Source organism: Lepus europaeus, chromosome 6 (genome assembly GCF_033115175.1).
Source record: "Lepus europaeus isolate LE1 chromosome 6, mLepTim1.pri, whole genome shotgun sequence".
In the NCBI taxonomy this organism is placed as follows: domain Eukaryota; kingdom Metazoa; phylum Chordata; class Mammalia; order Lagomorpha; family Leporidae; genus Lepus; species Lepus europaeus.
The window spans coordinates 1,048,299-1,055,843 of record NC_084832.1 but is presented as its reverse complement, the minus strand read 5'-3'; the positions used below and the strand labels follow the sequence as shown (position 1 = coordinate 1,055,843).

At 66.1% G+C, this 7,545-nt stretch overlaps 1 protein-coding gene across 1 annotated transcript in view; it reads left to right on the top strand.

Annotated features, from left to right (window-relative positions):
* Positions 1-250: 250 nt before the first annotated feature.
* MCF2L (MCF.2 cell line derived transforming sequence like) overlaps positions 251-7,545 on the top strand; it is a 148,093-nt gene continuing 140,798 nt past the window's right edge. Inside the window, exon 1 of the mRNA XM_062195250.1 lies at positions 251-332. The gene's annotated coding sequence lies outside the window, so the exon portion shown is untranslated. The remainder of the gene's footprint in view (positions 333-7,545) is intronic.

Here is a 7,545-nt window from a genome sequence, read left to right as displayed (position 1 = left end):
CGCACCGCAGTGGGACGAGGGTGCGTGGGGCGGAGAAGGACCAGACCGTGAGATGTGCCGGCCCCATCTCGGAAGGAGCGCGGCTGCCGGCCACCGGTCTGTGCAGAGAAGCGGGCTTCCTCCCCCTGCCTCTCCTCAAGTCAGCTCTCTTCACCACAGCCCCATGTTTGACTGCTGGAGGTTCCTCCGGGGCCACAAAACTGGACGTAGAGATGCGGCTCCCCCAGGACGGCCCGCGGAGGCCCTCGGAGAAGACACGGAGCACCAGGTTGCCGTCTCCGACGTCCTCGGCCTCGTGTGCAATGAGCCCCCGGTGGCCGCCACTCCCACAGGTGAGCGCCCGTGTCCCTGTCCATCTGGAGGTCCATGGTGAGAGCTCTGGGGCCGGCGGGACCCTGGGCCTTGCTGGGTCAGGTGGCTCACACCTGCCCACCGCCCGTGACAAGCTGTGTGGCCGCCTGGCTTCCTGCTGGTTGCTTAGGCGAGCGTGTTAAGATGAGGTTGGCTCCGGCCGGAGGTGGTGAGACACCCCCTGGGTTTCCAGCACAGTGCACCTGCCGGGACTCTGTGTGGCTCCGCCTCGTGTCTCGAGAACAGAACAGCTATTGTGTGAGTCGTGGGCTGGTCTCCACGTCCGCCTGGCTGGGGGACGGCACCGGCTGAGCGGCGAGGGGCCCCTCTCCTGGGGCCGGAGGGGGTCGGTTCTCCGGCAGGTGGCACCTGCCTCTGCCCTTGGCCCCCGACAGCGCCCTCATCTCCTTCCTGAGGGGAGAGGCTCAGCCCCCGGTTCTCGGTTTGGTGTTTGCCGGTTTGTTGCCTTTCCCTCTGAACCTGACCCCAAAAGTGAAGTTTCCACCCGGCCTGACAAGTGCGTGGGCGGTGGGGCGGCCGGGTATCAGCTGGAAGTGCAGTGTGCGTCCAAGCTTGCCCAGCAGGAGGCGGGTCTGAGAGAATGCTGGTGCTGCTCCGGCCTGGACCTGGGGCCTGGACCTGGGGCCTGGACCGGGGGCTTCTTGGGTGCAGACTTGGTTCTGTGGCATCCCGTGCTGGAGCCCCCCCCCGTCCTGAGTGCACACCACCACGCCGAGGGCCGTGCCAGGGTTTCCGTGCCACGTGTGGGCTGGCCGGTGGCAGCTTCGCCACGCACTGACTGGGGCCCGTGTGGGTGCAGCGCCTGGTGGTCTCAGCCTTGACCTCTCCAGAGGGCACTGGCTGGGCTGGTTCTATGGCCGAGTGCGATTTGCCCTGCCAGTGGCAGTGACTGAGTGGTTTGGCAGGGTTCGAAACCCCGGAAGTGTAGGGTCCTTGGGCGCTTAGGGTTCCCAGGATGTGCACCGGGGATGTGCACCGATGTTGGGTAACAGGAAGGCGGCTCCCCACCGGGGCCCAGGGGAGGGTCCCTGCGGATACAGCGGGGCTTGGGAAGCAGGCTTGTCAGCGCCTGGCTGCTTACGGGTACAGAGCCCGGTTATCATTAACTTGTACGGCGGGCGCTCGGCAGGCGGCTTGGCCGCAGACTAACCGCCCGGCAGTCACCAAGGGCTGGTCAGCCTTCCCTGGGCCCGACCTCAGTCCCCCGTGGCTGGCACGCCAGCGCCCTGGTGCTGCCCCGAGCCGTCGCCCAGGCTCGGCCCTTGGCCAGGCCTGCTGTGTGGCCACGGAACACTTGAGGCTGTGGAGCACCTGCCTGGGTTCGGGTTCTGCTTGGGTGCTTCCTCCATGGCCGGCACACAAGGCCGGGCATGACCCAAAACCTGACTGTGGTGGGTAGGTGGCAGTGGCAGCGCTGGCAGGGGCTCGGGCGGGGCCTGTGCAGGCTCCCTGCGCCCTCCCCGGCACTGTGGACCCCGGCCCCCTGCTCCCCGTGAGCCTGCCCCTCGCTTTTCTGCTCCTCATGGAGTCAGGCGCCGCTGCGCCCCCCATGCACCCCCACCCCCCCTTCTCCTCCGGGTCACCTGCGGCCTTGGCTTCTAGCACCGCCCCTACCCCTGGAGGTGAAAACATCTGTTTGCACTGGGACTTGATTGGTTTTTGGAAGGCAGACAGAGAGACAAGATCTTCCATCCGCTGGTCACGCCCCACATGCCTGCCACAGCCAGCGCGGGCCAGGCTGAAGGCAGCAGCCCAGACCTCCATCGAGATCTCCCACGTGGGTGGCAGGGACCCAGGGACCCGAGCCATCACGCCTCCCAGGGTGCACGTCAGCCGGAAGCTGGGGCAGAAGCGGAGATGGGACTCGAACCCAGGGCCTCTGCTATGGATGGGAGCGGCTGCACCACAGGGCCACCTGGGACGCGAATGTTTGCTGTCAATAGTGGCTTTTTCAGTCTGCATATCAAGAAAATTTAGCATTTGAAAGGGTGCAGTTGGGCAGGCAAGATGCTGCCCACGCCTCGTGTCAGAGCTGCTGAGTTTGGGGGCAGAGCCTGGGGGCCGCAGTGGCGGCTCAGGTACCTGGCACGGCTGGGCAGTGACCACCACCGGCCGCCCCAGAGCCTCCTCATCCCCCGTCTGAAGCTCTGTCCCCTTTCATCACCGACTCCCCCTGCCCGCCCCCTCTCTGCAGGGAGCCCTCTTGTGGCACCCACAGCGCTGGGCTGCTGGGGCTGGGCCACGTCCTCTGTCCCTACAGCCGTGGCCAGTGTCAGTGCTGGTCCCTTCCAGGCTGAGCGAGCTTGTGTGGGCGGCCACGCTGTGTGATCCACACACCTCTCCTGCGACACGTGGGCTGGTGCAGGCCAGGCTGATACGAGTGTGGGTGGGGCTGGGCCAGGGTGGGTGCTGGGTCCCGTGTGGGTGCTGAGTCCCGTGTGGGTGCTGTGCCCCGTGTGGGTGCTGGGTCCCGTGTGGGTGCTGGGCCCCGTGTGGGTGCTGGGTCCCGTGTGGGTGCTGTGCCCCGTGTGCATACTGGGTCCCGTGTGGGTGCTGGGTCCCGTGTGGGTGCTGGGTCCCGTGTGGGTGCTGGGCCCTGTGTGGGTGCTGGGTCCCGTGTGGGTGCTGGGCCCCGTGTGGGTGCTGGGTCCCGTGTGGGTGCTGGGCCCCGTGTGGGTGCTGGGTCCCGTGTGGGTGCTGGGCCCCGTGTGGGTGCTGGGCCCCGTGTGGGTGCTGTGCCCCGTGTGCATACTGGGTCCCGTGTGGGTGCTGGGTCCCGTGTGGGTGCTGGGTCCCGTGTGGGTGCTGGGCCCTGTGTGGGTGCTGGGTCCCGTGTGGGTGCTGGGCCCCGTGTGGGTGCTGGGTCCCGTGTGGGTGCTGGGCCCCGTGTGGGTGCTGGGTCCCGTGTGGGTGCTGTGCCCCGTGTGCATGCTGGGTCCCGTGTGGGTGCTGGGTCCCGTGTGGGTGCTGTGCCCCGTGTGCATACTGGGTCCCGTGTGGGTGCTGTGCCCCGTGTGGGTGCTGCATCCCGTCCTCTGGGCTGATGGGGCGTGGCTGAGCTCTGAGACGGGCCAGGGGCCGGTCCCCCCGCCTGTCTGCCCTGCTGAGGGTAGCCAGGGCCTCCCAGCATCAGACTCAGAGTGACGGGCCTCGTCTCTGTAAGGTCACCGGGGGCTGGGGCCGAGCCGGCGGACGCTGGGAAGCCTGCTTTCCGCTCACCGGTGAAGGCTTGGGGACGGCCGTGTTCCCCTGCCTTTGCTAGTCTCACCTCGCTCTCGGCGTGCGCCCTCCCGACGTGGCTCGCGGCTCACTCGCCGGCTTGTTCCGGCCACTTTGCCGGGAGCTGTTTCAGATCAGCTGGGGTGGCTCTGATCCTGGGACTGAAGGAGGGGTTCCCTGCCTGGGGCTCCCCAGAGGCGGTCCGTGGCCTGGGGATCTCAGATGGACAGGGAATTCACTGCCGGCTCCCGCGGCCCCAGGACCCCCCTTCCTCCCCAGCTGTCCTGGTGGGGGCCCAGTCGCGTCTCTGCAGGCCCCACTTCCACACGGCCCAAGGGGACTCTGCTGTGACTGCTGGGGCCTGGGGCGTCGGCCTCCCAGGGGCTCCTGGTTCCCTGCCCACCTCGGGCGCCTCGGCTGTGAACCCGGCTCAAGCTCATCCTGATTTCTGCACACGTGTGTGCAAGTACATCCACTGCACATGTGTGTCCACTGCACACGTGCAGGCACACACACCCACTGCACACATGGGGGCACACATCTGCACATGTGTGTCCACACACATCCATTGCACACATGTACACACACATCCACTGCACACGTGTGCACACACATCCAGTGCACATGTGAGCACACACATCCACTGCACACGTGAGCACACACATCCACTGCACATGTGTGTTCACACATCCACTGCACACGTGAGCACACACATCCACTGCACATGTGTGTTCACATATCCACTGCACATGTGTGTCCACACACATCCATTGCACACATGTCCACACACATCCACTGCACATGTGTGTCCACATATTCACTGCACACGTGCAGGCACACACACCCACTGCACACATGGGGGCACACATCTACTGCACATGTGTGTCCACACACATCCATTGCACACGTGTACACACACATCCACTGCACACGTGTGCACACACATCCACTGCACACATGTCCACACACATCCATTGCACACATGTCCACACACATCCACTGCACATGTGTGTCTGCACATCCACTGCACACGTGAGCACACACACCCAGTGCACACATGCGGGCACACACACCCACTGCACACATGGGGGCGCACATGGGCGTTGGTGACGTGTGTTTAAAGTGCATTTGCCACGCGGATCCCCCCTCTCCGTCTCCCTCGTGCTGCTTCCTGGGAGAACTCCAGCCCAGACCCCAGTGGTCCAGCCTGCCTCCTCTTCATGGGCCCCTGGCTCCAGCAATCAGGCGCAGGAGTGCTGTGTTCTGTCGCCCCAAGACTTGAGTTTGGAGGTGGTGAACATGTGTGGGCCCCACACTGGTGCACCTGGCTTGAATCCTGGCTCTGGCTGCTGACTCCAGCTGCCCACTAGTGTGGACCCTGGGAGGCGGCAGTGACGGCTCCGTGACTGGGCTGCTACATCCACGTGGGGGAGCTGGGAGGAGCGCCGGGACCAGCAGAGGCTCCCACGGGAACTGGGTCTGGGTTTCGCCAGTGTCTGGGGCGTGGGCGGTGACAGAGCTCCGGGGGCGTGACCGCGGCGCTGGGCTTCTCCCAGCCTCGTCCCTGGCGGGAGCTCCCCACTGGCTGGCTTCCCTCGGTGCCCGCAGTGGACGGTCGTGTCCTCAGGACCTGGTGGGCGCCAGAGTCTGGGTCGTTCCCAGAGCACGGGTGGCCTTCCTGGGGCATCGTTGCTGTTTCCCAGAATGCCGTGTGCAGCTGCAAGCGTGGTCCGTGCAGAGCTGACCCCAGGCAGGTTGCGTGGGGGAGGACGGGCTCCACAGATGGGCCCGGCTGTGGGAGAGCGCGGCCGCCGCCTGGCTCACCTGCCCGCTCCGGACCGTGCTGATGTCCAGGAAGCTGGCAGACGAGGGGGACTCGGTGGCGTGGAAGGGCTGGGGCGCGTGTTCCTGGGAGAACTGCTCTGGATGCTGCTGGCGGCCCCTGGCCACGAGGGCTCTCCACGCACACAGGCCCAGCTGTCACTCAGCCCCTGCCCTGTGCGCCCTGGGAGGGGATCCACTCGGTCCCTGGGAGGTCATCCCACCGCCCGCAGGGGCCTGAGCGCGCCTGCTTGTCCACCAGCTTGGATCGGGAGAGCCAGGGCTGGGCCGGGCCGGTCAGGCGGGCCCTCCGGGGTGAGTGGGCCAGGTTGTTCTCGTTGTCCAGAGTGCAGGGAGAGCGGGAGCAGTGGTCAGCGGTCAGCGAGGTCGCTGGGGCAGGGCAGCCGACGGACAGAATTGGAGCTCACCTGGTTTCCATGGAAACTCAGGGTGGTGAGGCTGGGGCACTGCCCGGGGGAGGCTGGGAGCACCGAGCTCCGGGGCGGGGGCGGGGCTGTGCACCAGCGGACACCAAGCTGCCTCCCAGCCTGCGGCCCGGGTTTCCTTTTTTTTTTTTTTTTTTTAATTTGACAGGCAGAGTTAGACAGTGAGAGAGAGAGAGAGAGAAAGGTCTTCCTTCTGTTGGTTCACCCCACAGATGGTCACTATGGCTGGCGCGCTGCGCCGATCCGAAGGCAGGAGCCAGGTGCTTCTCCTGGTCTCCCATGGGGTACAGGGGCCCAAGCACTTGGGCCATCCTCCACTGCCTCCCGGGCCACAGCAGAGAGCTGGACTGGAAGAGGAGCAGCCGGGACTAGAACCGGTGCCCATATGGGGGCCAGCGCCGCAGGCGGAGGATTAACCACGTGAGCCGCGGCGCCGGCCCCACGGGATTTCCTTTTCTCCAGCAGCTGTTTTCCCTTGGGCACCTCAGACACGCAACCTCCCACCTAACAGGCCCACTGTTCCTGTGGCCGCCCTGTGGCCGCCCTGTGGCCGCGGTCCCTCCAGCTCCTCTGCCCACTGCGCAGACCCAGACACGCCCTGCCTCCCGGCGCCCTGGCTGGTTACTGCTCGGCCACTCCTCCTCCCAGGCCCCCCCCCACCATGCTCTCCGGGGGCCACGGCCCCTCCCTCCTGCAGCCTGGCTCCAGCCCTGCCCGTGGTCACCTGGGCTGAGCCCCCCACTGCCTTACTTTCCCCCCAGCGGCCCCAGGCAGGCCCAGGTCCTCCTTCCCGGCTCCCCTCCAGTGGCCTCCCTGGTGAGGCACCCCAGTGAGACTGCAGGAGAGACTCGGCCCCAGGCCGGAGTGAGGCCGGCCTCGGCCAGTTCTGCGCACACAAAGGAAACGGTCCCCCGTACAGGTCCCCAGCTGTCACCCAGTGCCTGTGCCCGTGCTGTGCCCCCACGCCACGGCTGTGCCTGCCCAGTGTCTGCCCGGATCTCATCTCCTAGGGGTTCTGAGAGCCCAGCCTGCCCTGGTGGCACTGCTGAGGCCTGGGGCACCACCTCCTGCCCCGCCCCCCCTTCAGTGCCAGCTGCAGCCGCGGCTCCCCCAGACCTTCCTGGCCTCCCCTGCGTGCACACCGGACTCCAGGGGGCTCATGGGCAGCACGATCAACCAGCAAGCTTATTTTGATGCCAAAAAATTGAAATTCAGAAACATGTGGGGCCTTCAAAAAGTTCGTGGAAAATGCAAATCATGGGAAAGATAAGGCATGGATTTCAAAATTCTTTTTATAATTTACGTATTTATTTGAAAGGCAGAGTTCCCGAGAGGGAGACAGAGAGAGGTCCTCCACCCGCTGGTTCACTCCCCAGGTGGCGCAGTGGCCGGAGCTGAGCCAGGAGCCAGGAGGCTGAGCCGGGCCTCCCACTGCTTCCCAGCACAGCAGCGGGAGCTGATGGGAAGTGGAGAAGCTGGGACCTGGTGCTCCCTGTGGGTGCCTGCTCACGGGGGCCCCCCACTGCCCCCCCTGCCTGCTCACGGGGGCCCCCCCACTGCCCCCCTGCCTACTCACGGGGGGCCCCCACTGCCCCCCGCCTGCTCACAGGGAGGCCCCCCCACTGCCCCCCCTGCCTGCTCACGGGGGCCCCCCACTGCCCCCTGCCTACTCACGGGGGCCCCCCAC